Source organism: Lepidochelys kempii, chromosome 8 (genome assembly GCF_965140265.1).
Source record: "Lepidochelys kempii isolate rLepKem1 chromosome 8, rLepKem1.hap2, whole genome shotgun sequence".
Classification (NCBI taxonomy): Eukaryota; Metazoa; Chordata; order Testudines; family Cheloniidae; genus Lepidochelys; species Lepidochelys kempii.
Window position 1 is genome coordinate 95,478,544 of NC_133263.1, and position 19,610 is coordinate 95,498,153.

Consider the following 19,610-nt stretch of genomic DNA (forward strand, 5'->3'; position numbering starts at 1 on the left):
CTTCACGGCTGCGTTTGCATCGTTTTGGTAGCCGGCAAGAAATCTCCGAAACAAGCCAGGATTGGGGGAGCCTGCTACATGTCCATATCCATGAGATGGACGCAGAGTAAGAACCATGTTTGAAACAAAAACGGGGAGCATCCAATCGCCCAGGATCAATGTGCTTGCTTCCAATCAACCCTGTTTTGCAGCACTAACCTGGCTGTTCCTGAAGGGCGGGGAGGGCCATAGGTTGGCTTTGTCTCTTTATACGCTGTGGGCCTGATTCTCCACTGCCGTGCACCTAGCATCATCACCTGTGACAAATGGATACCAAACCAGAATGGGAGCATTTTACACCCATTCTGCACTGGTGTAAGTGATGGTGAACAGGAATGGAGCACCAGGCCCTGCCTATCCCACCCCTTACCACGAGGATATTGTTTTTGCATTGAAATGTGGAGGCAGTGTGGCCTAGTGGACAGAACACTGGACAGACTCAGGAGATCTGGTTTCTATTCCTTGCTCTGCCACTGGCCTGCTGGGTGACCTTGGTCAAGTCACCCCCCGCCCCCCCCCCCCCCACACACACTTTGTGTCTCATTTTCCCTACCTATAAAATGGGGATGCTGTTGCTTTGTAAAGTACTTTGAGATTTACTGATGAAGAGTGCTACATAAGAGGTATTAAGTTCCCCGACATACTATAGGATGGCTTTTACTGTCTTCTTCAGGTTATTAAGATAAAGGACCACCAGTTGGACATCTTTTCTGCAGCCCCTTTGAGATGTTGAAAACCAAAACAATGTTCTATGAGGTGGCATTTATATGGCATGTTTTCAGGCATGGAACAATCTCCGAGCAGAGACTCTTTCATATGTTATCCTTAAATCCTAACCAGCCCGTTAATCCAGTTTTAGCTATAGACACCATGGAATGAAGACCTGAGCTTCTAATCTTTGAAGTGTATTGAAGAACCCAACACTACCTGCCCGTGAACCAAGAAGATAAGGTAGACCATGAAATCCCTAGTCCTTTTGACAGAATTTCACGCCGGATGGAGTTTTGGACCAACTGAGGGTCAGCATTTAGAAAGCCTTGGTAGGTAAAACAACTTTATGACTTGCCCAACAAATACAAAGGTGGATCCCAAGCTTAAGGAGCAACCTTTGGATCACTCATATTCTGTGCAGGTCTTTCAGGCTCTCAGTCCATGAGGAAGCCACTCACCACCCAAGAACCTGCCCTCGGTATCTAGGATATCCCTCATCAGCCACTTCTAAAGCCATGGGGGGCATTATGCTGCATCTGTTATATAGATTAGCCCCCACTCACTGAGTAGTATCGCGGAGGTCAATGGGACTACTCACCTAAGTGCTCCTCTACATGACTAAGCACGGCACAATCAGTCCCTCAAGCCTTGTCTAGGCTAAGTTACCCACTGCTGACAATGGCTGACCACAGGTTGTCATCACCACTTCTGAAATGGTGCTGGGCATGCAGTTTGTCCTGGTTTATGCACTAACCTGCATTCAGCACAGGCTCAGCTGCAGCCATCAGGGATATTTTCTTAGCACAGACAAGGCTTTAGTATTCTCATATCAGCCCAAGGGCAATGCAACTCAGCAGCATTTGTCCTACTGTCCCTCTTCCACAGAGCCATAGAAAGTGGAAGTTAGAGACTGAGGGAGGGATGGACGGTCAACCCGTAGCGTCACAGCTAATCTACCTCCCTGCCTCTGCAGGCTGGCTCCCTACAGAACGGCTCTTTCAGGATTAGGAAGACCTGTTCTAGACCCTCTGAGATCTCCCTCTACCCCAAGAGATGTTGCCATTAGATATTACTGGACAAGCCACTAGGAGTCCAAGATACAGACTGGCCTTTGCCTTGTTTTGTGCTCAGTGTTTCAAACAGTCCCAAGCTGGAATTCAGGTGAGATCACAGCCTGCCTTCCTCCTCTCCCGGACCGCAATGTGCTTTGGCCGTCTGCTGTTAGCGCCACTCGTGCTACCTCCCCATAGTTGATTCATCCACAACTCTGGCCCTGGAGCCACTTCTTTTCAAAACAGCGCAACTGCATGCTGGGCAGGTGGCAAGCTGGGATCGCTACTAGTGAGAGGTTATGTTCACTACTAAAAATTCTAGTGGTTTCTCGATCACTGCTTGCTTGTTAGACGCCTCCATCCCAGTATCTCTTTCATCAGGCTAAGTTCTTTGGGGCAAGCACTGTAATTTATTATGTGCATGCACAAGACAATAAGGCCCATCCTAGCTGAGGGCTCCAGGCGTTACTGCAATTTAAAGTATTAACAAGATGACCAGCCAACCAGTGATCCTGTCTATGACCCCAGGCTCCTTCTTCCAGAAACGTCAGACCAATCTCCTTGCACTTTGACAAGCCTAGTTTTAAAAAAAAGTGTCCCAACCAATGGAGTTTGCGCCAATTTTCTCGCATCTCACAGTCCTATAAATAGATAAGCCAATTGGTGTGTTGTTTCCACTTGCTTTCACATCAGGCACATTCCTGCCTGAAGATACAGGGAAAAGAAAGTTTCATAAAAATAATTCAATGCAAAAAACTCTATTGTGTTCTAAACCTCTTCTTTCAGTAGTCTTGGGAAGCTACCAGAGAAATTACATTAGATTGCTTACGTCTCTACAGTGTGCTTGATGTTCAAACAGTAGTCATAAACCAAGCCTCTCTCACTGGACTGTTTTTGCATTTAAAGCAGAACTCTACCTTCCAACCAGATTTGAACTGATTCCTGCTCTGTGTTTCCAGTCGTGGGAATATCCTTCCACATGCATCACACACTGTACAAACACCGCACCGGCCCTGATCCCACATCAAGTGCCACATGCAAGGATCCTGTGCCTGCATCAGTGCAGGACCAGGGCCCTATTGCATACTGGGATTCCCACACTGGAGTCCCAAGAAACCTGAGGCAACCAAAACCTGCTTCTACTCACCAGCTGCTTAAGGAGGAGCCTGAGCTCAGAGTCAAACCGTGGCCCCCTGCACAAAGCCCAACTAGAAAAGGTTTGCACAGGGAATGTCCAAGGAGTGCAGAGAAACTGACTCCTCCTCCCATATCCACAGTGCCAGGCTCGAGCCTGGGGTGGGGAGGCAAAGCAGCTGCTACCAAGTTATGCACCATGTGAAATTAGAGCCAGGTGAACTTCAAATGCAATGCAAAACTAATGCAAAACTCTGACACAGCTCTTCTGACCCCCCTACACCAAGTTGGCTGGGACTATGAGCCTGCTCCTGTTCTCCATCTCCTCTGCTCAGCCAAGCCTCAGAGGCAGAGAACTCCCAAAACCCACCCCACAGATTCTCACCCCGTGGGAGGCAGTGGAAGGGACTCTGAGCTACTCAGGAGCCAGTTGCAAGTGGCTCTTTGAGATGAAGACATCCCTCCTATCTGATACAGTGCCAAGTTATATCAGCCCCCACTGGCACAAGGGTTCCTAGCCACAGAAAGCCCACCTGGAAGACTGCACAAGGCCCCTGCAATCTCTGCTCTCCTGAGACCTGCCACAAGAGCAAATAAGGTCAGCCAGGAGAACATGAGAAGGAGCCAGAAGATGCAATGATTCAGTACATCCAAACCAGACAGACTGGGCAGCCTCTGGCAGTACAGCTATGGAGACCTGGCCACAAGTCAAAACAGCACTGCCTCAGCTAAGCCCCTCAATGCAGACACCTCCCCCTCCCCACACCCCCAGGGTCAAATCCTCCCCAGACACGCCTGCTCCCAAAGGTGCAGAGTTCCTGAACTGACAGGGCAAGAGATATCAAGCAAGCCCTGTGTATGAAGGGAGTACCCAAGAATAGTAGTAGACACAGAGCAACATCTTGCACAAGCCAGTCTTATCATGGCTTCAGGTAGCAGGGGACAGGTGATGTGTTACTCAAGCAATCATTAACTCCGAGACAGGGCACAGAGCTGATGCAGTACATCATACGTGAGACTTCAGTGTCTCAGCATGCTCTATCCAGCAGAGACCCGCCTCTGACCCGCAGCCGAAGATGGCATGGGCTCTTTGGCACCACATCCAATGCCGTAACACCAGTCTGTATCAGTGAACCAGAGATTAGCTGTGTAGGTTCAGGGTACCTTTGTTTAGTATATTTCTGATTTGCCAGAGCTCTGTGGTAAATATTGGAAAAAAAGAACTGTTCGCTAAAACTGGCGCTACCCTTATTTTGTCATAGCAGACAGACAAGTGCTTGCAGTAGCTATCAACGTGCTATTGATTGCATGCCATCCATCTGGCTCGGGTTTCAGCTGGAGTACACTTCCTTCAGTCCCACTGCATCTCCTGAGAGGTGCCGTTTCCAGAACATTTTATGGCATGCTTTTCTTTTGCACAGGCTTGTTTACAATGTGGACGGCTTTATGACTGGGGAAAGAAAATAACCTCCATAATCATGCACTACCATCAGCCCTCATTATTTACTCTTAATGATTTTACAGTATTTTAACATTAGTCCCTGAGAAATTTTAGTTGTCCCAAGGAGAATAGCTGCTTGTAACCATTTGCTAATTACAAGTATGAATGTCAATTAATTCATTTAGCTAATTATCCACTCTATGAGCATCATGCACCAAAGAACTGTAAAAGACAGGCATATGGTGATAGATTGGAAACAAGAACATAGTGTGTGTGTCTGTGTATTCATCCAGTAGACTGGGGGGACGTGTGTATGTTTAGTTAGCATGCCAGAACACCCCAGATGAATGTATTTAGTCAGTGTAATAGCTAGGGGAATACAACTGCTATAAACCATAATTACAGCATTATGCTAATTGTGCCTGAAAAGCATCAGACCTATCTTTGCAACTTTTGTTTGGAGACTTGAGCATAGGTCAAGCATCTAAAGTGTTTCTAATTGTGCTGCTGCCTTCAACGTGGGGGGGGGAGGAGAAACTGTTTTCAATTGCATTTAGCAAACCTCTCAAAAATAATCACTTGTCGCTCAAACAAACAGCCTAACAAGGAAAAGGAAGTCTCTCACAAGCCTAATTCCAAAGAGATGTAAAAGTTAAAGTGGAAGGTTATGAGCTGTAATTTTGCTTTATGTTTTTACATGGTATCTTTGGGGGGAAAGCATGGAACAAGCCAATAGGAAAAGCAACACCTCAAAAAAAAAAATAGTAAGCCTGTTTGCTGCCCAAGACGACATGACAAATTAGTGTAAGTCTCTAAAGGGAAATCATCATTACAAGTTGGTGTGCAAAATTAACTGTGATGCATTAAAGGAGAGGTATTAGGAGATCAAAAGAATTATTGATTCTTCCTCCTGCTCTCTGAAAGTCACAGGACAAAGAACTGCAAGTTTTTTACTAAACCCGATCAACTCGTGTTCAATGAGATTAAAGTTTTCTATTACAACAGGACAATAACGGGTTTCCAGAAGGAATCTCTAATACAGTGTTCAAAGAAAAATCACACACAGTAATGCGGTCTTCCTCCCCTCCCCCCACATCTGAATGCTCCTAAACATTAAAGCAGACAAGGTTCAACAGAGAACTCCAGTTACAGACTAACCACTTGTAGAGGGTAACAGATAACTTCCAGATTGGAATTCTAAAGACTCTGGAAGGACTGGTACCAAAGTCTGCCTGTGAAGTAACACCACTGGCCCTCAGTGGAGGTATTCGGGACTGATCCTGGTGGTGCTACATTAAAATCAAATGTTGTTAGTACGGATTTACCTGGCTTTAATGAAAAATTTGACCAAGGACTTCCACAACTAGAAAATCCAATTCAGTGAGGGTGACCTACTAGCAAACAAGCCGACTGCATGTGTGTGACCCAAGGTAAAATAAAAAATGCAGCTTGCAAAAATATTTGCATCGCTAATCAAGGACCAGGAGCACTAGTAAGAACGTTTCTCTGAGTGGGAATAAACTCTCACATTAGATGGTCTTTGACTTGGAAAAAAAATATGAACTGCAAAGAACAACAACAAAATGTTTTGCTAGGGCTCTTTATACATCCCAGAGGAATAGTAAAGATAACTCCAAGTTGCGTTTGGGTTTTACATTTGAAATAGCAGGTCCTGATTGGGTAGCTTTGGTAAGACTTTTGGCGGGTTGTGATCATGACTTGGCAGATGATGCCAAACATGAGCTCCAGCTCTGCTAGCCCCACAGTGAGGGAGGAGGAGATAATGAATCCTGGGATTGAGTCCCTCCGGGAAAGGCAAAGGGAGTAAGGGGAGTTATATATTTCTCATCTAAAACAAGCTGACTGGTTTTCAACTGCTGAGGCCATTGCCAGACATTAGAAGGTGCAGGAAGGGGCACCAACTGGCTTCTCATTTCCTTTTGAGCATGGAGTTGTGTGAAACCAGCCCATTGGGCAAGGGGACTATTTACAAAGGAAGCTTTTTACTCCTCTCTGGAATGAAGCATGGAAAGGCCCTCACGGAGGGCTCTCCGTGGAGCCAGGAGCAGCTCAAGGACTGTTTGTAAGTATTCACGGCCTGCCATACAGTTTCCATATCCAGATGTGGCCCTTGGGCCAAAAAGTTTGCCCATCCCTGACCTAGAGGGTTGGAGGGGTATAGAACTCATCTATATAGGTTGAAATCTGAGGCAGCAGTGGTCTCTGACTATGGGTTTGTCAAGTGCTTATTACGCAGGGGCCCTGCTGAGCTGGGAACTTTACGGACTCTACTGTAATACAAATTAATAAATACTCATAATAAAAAAGTCTCTGCTGTCACTAATCCAACACTTTATACCAAGAATTTTTTTTTAAGATTAAAAAAAAAAGCAGCCAAAATTCAAGTCTTATCCAGAACATCTCTACTTCCACCAGGCACAACTACTGTTAGACTAATCTTTTAAAAAGCTGCCTGCAAACGTTTATGACCACCCTACATTAGAACCACTACGTGTGGCATTACTCCTCTGGCCACCGATGGGTCTAGAGATACTAGTGGTGTGTTTTATTCTCTCTTTTTGAAAGAGGGAAGAACTGACTGAACAACGTTATTTGAAAAATACCCAAAAAGGTCAGAATCTCTTTGATGCTCACAAGTTACTTGTGACTAAAGCCGATTACTCTGCATAAATTAAAACTCCTTCATTGCAAGTGCTGGAACTCAGCTAACTACAGGGCAAAATATTGGATTTTGTGCTCTTGTGAAAAACTCTCATTATTTCCCAGATGTGCCGGTTCTTCCGTGGGATCATTCATCAGTGGGCTTCTCGCGCAAAGAAATCGAAATTTAATGATGTCATGACACTACTGATTAAAATTGTTAATTACTTTTGAGCGAAGACTCTGACCTATCAGCAGTTCCGTTGATTCTTAGAGTATGTTAAACAAGAAAAAAAATTTAAGTCATGTTCATTGGCTCAGTAGAAGGTGAACAGAGTTGTACAGACATTCTGATCTTTAATGAAAATCTCAAATAACCTTCAGCAAGCAACAAGACAAAGTAAATTCTCTCCATTCTCAACCCCTCACCCAGCCAAGCACCACGCTGATTGCTGACTGAACGACTATATACACATTACCTAACCCCCATGGGCTGACTGCAGGCTTTGAACCCAGGACCCAAAAGTGAGAGCCTTTACGACTTAGTTTAGCCTAGGTCCATCAGCTGGAAGCAGCAACACACACAAAACTTGTATATGGATCAGCCACTAGAAGCAGACAGACTCTCTTCCGGAACTAGCCTAGGTTATATGCAGCAGAACCAAGTGCAGAACCATCCTCATCCTTCACACAGAGCTGCAGCCGCAGGAGAACATCCCATCAAGAGAAACACAAGTTGGCCTTTTCAGCGCCGTTTAGAATCAAGGAACATCTGTGTTCATTGGACAGAATCTACTCGGACGCGCTCATTGGGAGCGGACCTGAACAGCAGCCAGCCAGGCCAAAGCATTTCAAATGTGGGTCCTCAACTCATAAGCGCCGACTCCGTGAAAAATTAGTGGGTGCTCTGCACCCACCGGCAGCCAAGCTCCCCGCTCCGCTTCACTTCCTCCTTTGCCTCATCCCCTGAGCGCGCCGCGTCCCCACTCCTCCGCCTACCTCCCAGTGCTTGCTGGCGCCAAACAGCTGTAGCAAGCTCCAGGAGGACAGGGGAAGGAGCAGGAACGTGGCTCGCTCAGGGGAGGAGGCGGGGCCAGGGTAGGGATGGAGTTGGGACAGGGACAGGGGCAGTGGGGGGGACAAGCACCCACTGGCGCCAGTAGAAGTCATTGCCTATGATTCAAATCATGCAACTAACTCCACATGAAGCATCTCACTACATGGCTTGATTTGCAGAGGTACAAACACCCTGAAGCCACTGGCTTGAGTACCTAGATGCTGCAAGGTCAGGAAGCAATAGGATTCACAGAAGTTTCATTTAGCCAATTCTTTGCATAATGCTGAAGGTAGCCCACTTGTTCTAATAGGAGCCAGGGGTCCTCAGTACCTCTGAAAAAAGCCAGGCAATCTAGTAATGTCTTCACTCAGAAAAGAGGGTGTACTCTTAATGCAAGTTAGCTAACAGCAGGATTGGACTCCCCCACCACAGATAGAGTTAAGATGACTAGGGGGAGTCTAGCCTAACTCGACTTGCTAACGCATTCGGAAGCTGCAAGCGGCCGTGTCTTCACTAGGATTTTGCCTCGTGTTAGCGAAGCTAAGACGAGTTTCTCCTAACGAGACTCGGAGGGAAACTCTGCGGGACTGCAGAAACCCTGCAGAATTCCTGCACGAGGTGGGGGGACGACCATGGCTCAGTGTGGGGGGGGGATTTCTCCCCAGAGACCAGGCATGGGGGGTACACAGGGTTACCTGTCACTACCCGCCCCGCATACCTGAAAGCCCAGAGCTGCCCAGCGGAAGGAAGCTACTAGTCTTGGCTCTGCTGCAGCCGAACACTGCCTCCTGGGTCCTAGTGCCAGTCTGGCTCCTGTGTTCTGGGAGCCTTCCTGTTTTCTGTGCACCAGTGAGTGCCTGTGGTGGGGCCCGGCTGGGTAAGGGGTGGGGAGGGGGAGGATACGACGGTAAGGGGGGTGACGGGATGAGACAGGGAAGAAGAGGAGTTGCGGGAATCGCAGAGGGAAGTGGGAGCCCGGCATGCAGCGTCCCCTCGGCAGCGGCTGGGGCTTCCCCGATGGCAAGCAGGCCCACCTAACCCGTACCCTGACAAGCCCTACCCCCCTACATCTGGGTCCCCCTGCTGAGCCCCAACCAGCTGCACCTGGACCCCCACCCCATCAACCCCATATCCCTACACCCGGACACTCCTGCCAAGCCTCATCTCCCCACATCCAGACACCCCCCCCCCCCACACACACTGAGCCCCAACCATCTTCACCTGCAGAATCCCACTGCCCCTGCACCCGGAACCACCCCCTCCCCCCCCCAACGAGCCTGTGCATCCAGATCTCCCCTGAGCTGCCCCCACCCTGAGTGCCCCACATAGAAACCTCTCACCCCACACCTGGATCCCCCCCACACACTAAGCCCCTCCACACTTGGATCCTGCAGGACTGAGCCTACCCACCCACACCCGGTTTGCCTGCTAGGGGTGCTGGAACAATTTATATAGTGGGGGTGCTGAAAGCCATTGAACCAAACCGTGAACCTGTTATAGAATGGAAACCACTTCAAGCTAGGGGGTGCTGCAGCACCCCCTGCGTCCCTAGTTTCAGCACCTATATGCCTGGCACAGAGGGGCAGGGTCCCAGGATGTTCCTGGAGCAGGCCCAGCCCTTGCATTGTCAGTGTCAGGTGGAGCCGCTGAGCCCCTGTACCAGGGGAGGTGGGGGCCTGCTGCAGCCACATTTATTTGTTGACAAATAAAATTTGCAGAATTTTAAAATATTGTGTGCGTATTTGGGGGGGGAGGAGGTGCAGAATTCCCTCAGGAGTATAGTGAAAACAAGGCCTTAGTTAGGCATCTGATGCTGCTGTCCTCATCTTGAAGCCTTTTTTCCGAATTTACAAGAGGACGATTCAGATGCTTTCCATAGCTATGAAGTACTGAGGTCACAATTGTCTGTCAGGAATCAGGGCCTGCAGCTAGTCTCTGGGCAACCTAATGAGCGCAGCTGCCCTGCCTAATTGGCTACAAGGAGCAGCAAACCGGCTCTAAAACCCAACAAGAGTTGCCAAGTCAGCTTATTACAAGCTACTTTTGGCTGTTTTCATGCAGTTGCAGCCTGCAGTTTTTTCCGCTGGTCTCTGAGGTCTGCCCTTTCCCCCCCCCCGCCCCGTTGGACTTCACCCCTTGGCGTTTTTTGCCCCAAACCCACCCAGCATCACAATGCATGGTTTCAAACCGCCACCCCGCTTATTTCTTGTGGTTTTCACAGGTTTTTTGGACCCAGTCCCACTGGTCTGGATGACAAGCTGCAGGAGGAGTTCAGCAGCTGCCCACAACAGGCACTGACTCCGTGGGTGCTCCGGGGCTGGAGCACCCACAGAAAAAAGAAAAAAAAGAGATAGTGGGTGCTCAGCACCTACCAGCCACCCACCGATCAGCTGTTCAGTGGCAGGCGGGAGGCGCTACCGGGGGAGGGAGAGGAGCGTGGTGGGAAGGGGCAGAGTGACGGTGGGGCCTTTGTAGGAAGGGGCAGAGTGGGGGCGGGGCCTCAGGGCACACACCCAGAAAGAAGAAAGTCATGCCTGTGTGGCCCAAAACACACTCCCACAGCTGCAAAAGCTCCAGCCTGGTTGTTCCAGCTCTGCCCCTGCCTGGCTTCATGCCAGGTAACCCAGTCTCCAGCTCAGATTCCTGACTGACTGTTGGTTTATCTTCTAATCCCTAGGCATGACTCCTGGACTACGGACAGTCTTTGTTCTGTGCTTGTACAGTACCTAGCACAAGGGGGTCCTGGTCATGACTAGGGCTCCTAGGCACAACGGTAAAAGCTCTCCTGCTATGTAACTGTGCATCACTATTGTAATTCATAGAACACACACGCTGGTCATCCAGATTGATGCGTCAGCGCAGGGCTGTTCCTTTCTGTGTTTTTTCTCTAAGGTTCAGTCTAGTTTTTGATGTCCCAAATGATGGGGCTTCTAACACTTCCTTAGGGTGGTGTCTATACCACAGCGTCCATGGCTCTGCCCCGTACTCTACTCCAGGACAGAAATAGGGTTTTGAGAGGCTTGTCTAGGTTTTCTGCAAGTGACCCATTACACTTGCACTGGAAATCATGTTCTCACACATGGTGAAGGCTGGACATAAGTACTACTCATCACCTGCACTTCTAGGAGGTCACTCTACAACACGCTGTTACTCCCCAGCTGCAAGAACTGTAGCTATACACAGAAAATGGTCTTCAGCCAACCACCCTTCCCCCGCCAAAAATAAAACCGTCTATGACTTGGAAACCTGATTACAAATGGTTTTATAGACATCTCCAAAAAGGCTCACTATCAAATGACAAAACCTACTAGCACATTAGTCTAGTAAATCAAAATCTTGGGTAGTCTACGCTAGCCTCTGAGACATCTGTATTTCTCGTGGAGATGGGAATCCTTACCACCGCATTAATCCTCCTGCTGCTAGAAGTCTCCTGCCCCACCCTGCATTCCCAACCAATCATGCCTTGAAATCCATGGAACCTTGTCTCAAACGCTGAGCAGCCTCCAGCAAGTTAGACAGCAGATCCAGCTAGCTAGTTGATGCAAGAGCAACCTTCCCAGTCTGCTGGCCCACACTTACACTTTTAGAAAGGGAGTACTTGTGGCACCTTAGAGACTAACCAATTTATTTGAGCATAAGCTTTCGTGAGCTACAGCTCACTTCATCGGATGCATACTGTGGAAAGCACAGAAGATCTTTTTATACACACAAAGCATGAACAAATGGGTGTTTACCACTACAAAAGGTTTTCTCTCCCCCGCCCCACTCTCCTGCTGGTAATAGCTTATCTAAAGTGATCACTCTCCTTGCAATGTGTATGATAATCAAGGTGGGCCATTTCCAGCACAAATCCAGGGTTTAACAAGAACGTTTGGGGGGGAGGGGGGAATAGGAAAAAACAAGGGGAAATTGGTTACCTTGCATAATGACTTAGCCACTCCCAGTCTCTATTCTCTATATATGCTGGAAATGGCCCACCTTGATTATCATACACATGGTAAGGAGAGTGATCACTTTAGATAAGCAATTACCAGCAGGAGAGTGGGGGGAGGGGAGAGAAAACCTTTTGTAGTGGTAAACACCCATTTGTTCATGCTTTGTGTGTATAAAAAGATCTTCTGTACTTTCCACAGTATGCATCGATGAAGTGAGCTGTAGCTCACGAAAGCTTATGCTCAAATAAATTGGTTAGTCTCTAAGGTGCCTCAAGTCCTCCTTTTCTTTTTGCGAATACAGACTAACACAGCTGTTACTCTGAAACTTACACTTTTGTATCATGGCCGACAAAAAGGCACGTTTTCCTTGCTATCAGTGCATCTTGGACTCTTTCAGAGCCGGTACGACATGTTGGATCACTTTTAGCTAACGTGTGCCCGATACAACAGGAAGCAATTGTTATATTTTAAAGGATTTTTCCCCCACCAGAGCCAGGAAGACATGATTCAAAGCTAGGCATGTGTAATTCTTCTCTCTCACACACACACAAACCACATCTCATGCTTGACTTAACTTCCATATATCCTGTGTGTATATACGGTATTTGCACATGCCAATAGCCAGCGAGGCCTAGCTAACCACAGGCATGCACAAATACCCCTCTGGCACGTGCTTATCAATGTTTACACCTGTAAATTGGATATGTGAAAATGCACAAGCATAATTTCACACACTTAACTTTGCATGCCTGAGCCAGGCTTTCAATCAGCTACTCTTGGCTACAGGGAACCTGGCCTCAGAGCGAGGCACTCGTGGGCAGCACCCACTCCTGCGCTAGTCTGTGTCTAGAGCGATATCTAAAACCTCCAAGCAATAACAAAAGTTAGCTGCCACACTGTGTGCCTTCAGTCAAGGCCTCGTCTATTGATTCCACCCCTGCTTTCACATACTTGCAATTAGAATCGGTACATTAGGGGACTGGCTGGCACAGGGTTCTATTCATGCACAGCGGGCACGCTTTCAATTTGCAGGATTTGTGTTTTAGAAAAGGGAAAGCCAAGAACGGAACAAGAGTAGCATCTCCAGGAGAGAGCACAGCACGTGTCCTCTGTACAGGCTGCAGCTGCTCGGAGAGCAAAATGGCTGTAGCCTCTACAGAGTGCTTAGCACGCTAATGCTCCAGAACACAAAAAACAGACATCAGTTCCACAACTACATCTGCCCCGAGGTGTAGTAATAGGAGAGACAGCCTTTCACCTACAACTTGAATCCAGACAAACAGAGACCTCTCCAGTGGTTATCAGATAGTGATCTCAGTCCAGTTCTTGGAGGACAAGTTCCACATCACAAAAATCCACCACTTCGGTCAGGCCCACTGGGGGCTGTTTCCGAGAGGTGAAGAGCCCTGGCGGACGTGAGGCAGGGAGACCATAAAGACTCAAGCTACCTTTTCACCTGTTGGGGTGGGGTCCCATCTCATGGAACTGGCACCATCCCATTGCGCTGTGGGTGCACCCTGCTGTCTGGATAAATAGCGCTAGCTGCACAGAGCTGTCAATCCTGTAGACTTCGCCGGCATGACATTTATTTTAAAAGGAAAACAAAAAGGAAGGAGGAGGAGTGAATAACTTTAAAGTCTGAGCCACGTCTGTCATGCCACCCTTTCAGCTAGCTATTCCACACACTGAAAAGTTCTCAAACACCGACCACACAAGATAGCAGGAGGGCTAATTTCTCCTTTAGTGGCAGGGGGAAAAATTCAATTACAAGGTAACCTGTTTTTCCAACTCCTCCATTGATATTTATTTAATTTTCTAAATCCAGAGCTCATGCCCCACAATGAAAAAAAAAAAAAAAAAGACGAAGAATTCATTTGACATTTAGTCAGAGCTTGGATATGTAAAAAAGTTTTAGAAAACGGGAGGAAACACGCAGTTGGTTTGAACATACATCAGTGAACAACATTTCATCCGTGACAAAACAAAACTAACTTTACGGCCAGAGAAGACGACAAATGGGGTGCTGCAGTTTCAAACATCTGGCCATTCTCCATCACCAAGTCCAGCCTACATCCCCCTTCCTTTGTGGAGGGGGAGCAGGGTAAGAGAGTGGGAGCCAATGCACAGAGCTCTCTGTATTTCCACCTTCTCATTGGTGATTGAGGACTGATCTCACAAAGGCAAAGCACACAATACGCTCAAGCGCTGTGCAGTTGGGCTGCATCGGCTGGAGGCCAGAGACCTTCCCCCAAGCCTCATGTGGCCGACACCTCCATCAACCGATGAGCATCACAGGGGCTGTGGAGGAATCCTGAATGGTTCCTGCAGCACCACCACTTTTCCTTGCATTCAGCACCAAAGGGAGCTTGGAGAGCAGAAACAACAGAAGGGGTCAAAGACAGGGTACGGTCTTCTTAAAAAAACGTCTACGACACTTTATTCTGTCCTTAACTCGTGTGCAAGCCGTACTGCCTGCTACTGGATGCAATCAGAAAACACTCAACTGTGTCTCATAGCTCCTCAGCCATTAGCCGGCTTTTGTGCCCACATGCTGGGCATACGCAAGGCTAAGTAAAACATGAAAGGGTGCATGCAGTTACACACTCCCAATTGCCAGCACCTAACAAAGTCTCCTCTAGCTCAAGTGCTACAGGGCCAAGGCCTTTGGAGCAGGAGTCTCAGAGTTCTAGCCCTGCTCTCCCCACAAAGCTCAAGGGGCCATGGTGGTCAGCGGACAGGCAACTGTGGGCCAGCTCCTTTTTAAGGAAACAAAACCACTCACAACTTGGAATCATTTACCAACATCAGCCCTCAGCTCCAAGGAAGACCTGGGAACTAAAGTGCCTCCAAATAGAAACAGGAGGTAGTTTGCCGATTCCATTACCATCTGTGAAGGTGGCTTCACACAGATCAGCGCCCATGGCTACGCCCAGCCAGAGCAAACTCTGCTCCATCTCAAAAGCCATTGCTTGCAGCAGTAATAGGGGCACTCTGAGGCAAACCGGTCTGCCTGATAGGCTTTGTTCTCATGTTATTACCTAGAATGCTCTTCCAGCTCATTAACTGTTACAGCTGCGCTTCTGCCATAGTCCGTGTTCTAGGCTGGATGCACAAGCTTTCAGGGGCACTCTGTCCATACGACTCCTGAAAGGCTTTGTCCACATTCATTGCCATAGCTTAAGCAATGCTGAGCACTCATATCTCCCATCAGTGGAAGTCAGTCCCATCAGGATCAGGCAATTAGTTTCCAGGCCTGTAGTGTGTCTATTAATGGGATCAAGTACAACTCCACCCTGAAAATCCCTGTCTATCAGTCTGCCTTGTCAGATTGTTCAGTACACTTTGGTACTTGAGTAGATTCTCTACGGGCATTGGCTACAAACACTGGCCAGCCATTGCTAGCCAAAATTCATAAGACATTCCTTGAGCAGAGCACAACCAACAGCAGATATTCAAGTTACCCCTTTATTTTGTAGCTAAATTATTCAGTTTCGATCTTATAAAACAGACCTTAAGTTGTACATGAGTTCTCTATTTGGGAACTTGTATTTCAGTCCCACTGGTTTGGGGGAAAATAAATGCTTCCTCTTTTGTTAGAAAGAGATTACAAATCTCAGTTGGGACCCAGAAGCTTTTCCCAGCCTCCTCTACAAACAGCATCTATGGACCATGTTAAGGCCAAACTCACTCCCCTCCCCTTCCTGAAAAACAAAAATGGAACAGAGATCAGCTCAAACCCATTACCTTACAGGTTCCTCCCTCAGGAATGCTCAGCTCACACTCTAGATCCTCCTTCCCAGAAAGCCACTCCCATCTCCCCAGTTATCCAGGTGAGTTAATAAGTCACCTGCCTCATTGACCTAGAAGAGCCCAATTATCCTTTTTCATGGGAGATCAACCTGTTAATATGACATTTCGGGCAAACACTGCCAGCCTACTGCACACAAGAGTCCTGTAATCTCAATGGATGTCCCTAAACCAAATGGGTGTGGAAACCAACCTCACCACTAGTGGCCCCCCTCTCCAAAGTCATGTTTTCAGGGAACACTAGGGGGAAGCTTCCTGGCTACACACCCTGTGGCCAGAAGGAATCGTCACATGGGTCCCTTCACCAGCTCTGAATTCACTTCAAACTGTGCAGGTTCCAGGCAGGAGAGGGAGCCTCAACAAAGACTGTGAGGAAGGGCTAGATCATCTGACCTAAGTTAGAGGGGAAAGAGTTTTTCCATCATGAAATCATCAGGCCAAATCCAGCCCAGATCAGGAATAATAATAATAATCTGAAGCAGCTATCCGAGGCTGCCTGTTTTGTGACCAGTGTGAAATGATTTCACAGTCTCGCTCAATTGCCTAGCAAAAAGGTTTCCATATCACAAAACATGGATCAGCACGGTTGTCAGCATTCCCAGCAAAGAGGTGAGGGACTGAATGGACCTTTGTGCCGGTTAAGTGGGATAACACATAGGTAGGGAAAGCTTACATACATAAGCCAAAGAATAGCACAGGAAGCAAACAGAAGAGTTCAGTCTATACGGGTGTCTCAGGCACCCCCAAGATGGATTAGGCAGGTGAGACTGAAATCCCCTTACTCCTAGGTAGTCTCTAGGTCAGGACAGAGGCCTTTCAACAGGGGAGTTTGCAATGCCATCATCCATGCAGTACCCTCCTCTATGGGCCCGTGCTTTGCATAAATGCTGATTTTCACACAAGGGAGAGAAAGATATATTTTTCTGGAAGCATTTTCGTGCCCAGACTGCATCTCCATTCCAGATTGCATCCAAAATTGAGGGGGGGGGAGGGGGGAAGGGAAGAGGAAGGATGCTCCCAGGAAGCTAACCCTCTCCCCGACAACTGCAACTGCTTCTTCCCTGGACTACTCTTTGGGCCCTCTCTTTGCATGCATCCTGCCCTCATGCCTGTGATGAGACACTGCTCCCGAGGAATGATTTGCTGCCAATTCACACCGGCCTTCTGCAATCTCCCAGCCCAGCTCCTCTTCCCTCCCCAGCACCTTTACATTTCAACAAACTCTGAGCATCTAAGTCACCACTAGAGACTATTTCCAAAGAGAGTACATTCTTCTGTAGCAAATATGCCTCCCACACCTGCCCCCAGCTTTCCAGTGCTTATATAACACTAGCAGAGGAACAAAGATTGCTCCCCAAATCATGGGGATTAAAAATGCCTCCAAATTACAGACTACAGTCAGGCACAGCAAATGGGTTTGATCATCCCTCACGCCACATAACCTCTCCCACAAACAGACCCTCCAAAGTAGGGGAAAGTCCTCCCTTTGGGAAAGGAAGTGGTTGTCCTCTGAAGTATCAGGCACGTGCCTCCAGGGGGCAATGTTGCTCCGAGCTTCTGAAGCTCGCCCATGGTGATGTTCTCAGGATGTTTTTTTTCCCTCTCTCTCCCCCCCCCCTTTTTCCTCCTCCCTCCCTAGTGCCAAATGTCAGCCTCAGGAGGAATTAGCCATCGCAAAAGCCCTGGGGAGGAGAAGAGAGCTGGGAATGCAGAAAGTGTCAGGGTCTCTTAGGCAGGGCATTACACTTCTCAGCTTCCCTCTCCCCATCACACCAGGCATTAATTTGCAGCTCCCAGGCAAGCCTGCAGGAGCTCTGATCCGGGGCGGGGGGGGGGGGGGGTAGGGAGCGGGGGAATCTAGTTTCCACCCTTCCAGATATTTGGTGCCTCCTCCCTTTCTCTCTTCTCCCTTTGCAGCTTAATGTGCAATAAAAACAGCATTGACCCACCAATGCAGCTGATTTATTTTCGCCCCTCCCCCCACATCAACAAGCTATTACTACATTTCCCCGGCCCCCGCACCCCACCCAAATCCCAACCACAGACCTCTCGGCAGCTGTGGCGGTTACTTGACCGAGAGAGAGGGGCTCAGCACTGGATTTTAATTATATCGGAGTACAACCATTTTTGAATGGGGGAAGCTGCCTTAGAGCTGGTCCCAAATTGAAGGAGTTTCCGTGCACGAGGAAACAAGATTTGGCAACTGCCAGGGTGATCTTTGCACTTGAGAGTCCCCTAGCTCCGCCCAGAGCGGCGGGAGCGGGGAAGGGGGCTTGCACTGTTGTTGTGGGTGTGTTTGTTTTTTAATTAAAAGAGGGGCAGGGAGGCCGGCGAGAGCAAATAAGTTTTGCATCTGATCGCCGAGGATAACTTAAACCCACCAAACCAAGCGCCCCCCCCCCCCGCCCATGTTTAATTGAAACCATCTCTGCAGTGGGAAAAGCCAGGACCCCTTTTCCTCGGTGTCCTATGAAGCCATCATCATAAGCAGCATGCAGAAGGGGGGGGGGGGTGGGAGTGGGGCTGGGAGGGATAAAATGCCGCAGATGGGGGGTGGGGGGTGTCACCGTTTTGATACTGGGGTTACTCGATCTGACCAAAACAGGCAGGAGAGCAGCGGCGACAAACAACAATAGATCAAGCACCCGCGGCAGAGGAAATTCCTTCCGGGATGGACAAAGCAGAGGGAGGAGGGTTCCATGGATGGAACGCTGAGACACCGGGCTCCGCCAATCAGCAACCAGCAGCCAGCAGTTTCAAGATGCCCCTTCTCTTCCCCCCCCCCTTCCCTGCTCTACACAAGAATTGCTGAGACGTTTCCCTACACACGTCTGGGTAACCCTGACAGTGCTGCTGCAGTAGAGATTTCTTGCTTTCTCCACACACCAGCATTGCGCAGCCCCCAAGCTGCACAAGTTGGAATGTTTTAAAGGGCATGGATTTTTCCAACCATTTGGTTTTATTTTATTTAAAATCATGGTTTTGCAACAGCCGGGGGCGGAGGGGGCGGGGTTGGCCATCTCTAGCTCTAGGGGTTATTATATAATAAAGTTATGTTATTGATATTGTCAGTCTTGGCCAAAACACCAACCGCACAGATGACTTTGCTACATCCAAGGACAAAAAAAAAAAAACCAAACAAAAAAACCCCCACACATCTTCATAACATAATATGAAAATGAATCGGCAGAAATGTTAAGTCAGAGAAAGTGAGCTCAGCCCTTCCACAGATTTTAGGGGTATTATTCCACTAGCTGTTAGCTTAAAGAAATGGTCAGATGAACTTTCCAGATAGACTCGGGTTTTAATTTACACCACTGCTATTTCGCATGGTGAATGGTTCGGGATCAGCTCTCATTCAAGAATCCATGGAGTTACACATAACCAAAAAAGAATGAGATTAGGGATGGGGGAGAAGGACAAAATCAGTGTATTCCAAACCTAGTCTCACAAGGATGACAACTTCTTTAGCCATATGGGACACAGAACTTAGCTCTTACTAAACGTATGCCTAATACATCTGTACATTAACTGACAGTGAACTTAGTGTGCAACTCACTGTTTTCATAAAAGGGGCATCCCCAGTTCTCCTGTTCTTCATAAATTAATGAAGAGAACTTATTAAATATGCACTTACAGTATCTGCAAGCAGATTGCTACTTTCTTGTTGCGTCTCTAGGTACTCCATAAAAACCCTTCATACACTAAAGCTTATTCTTTTTCTGGAAGTTTCAGAACTTCAAGGGCCATATGTTTTCCAAGAAGAGAGAAAT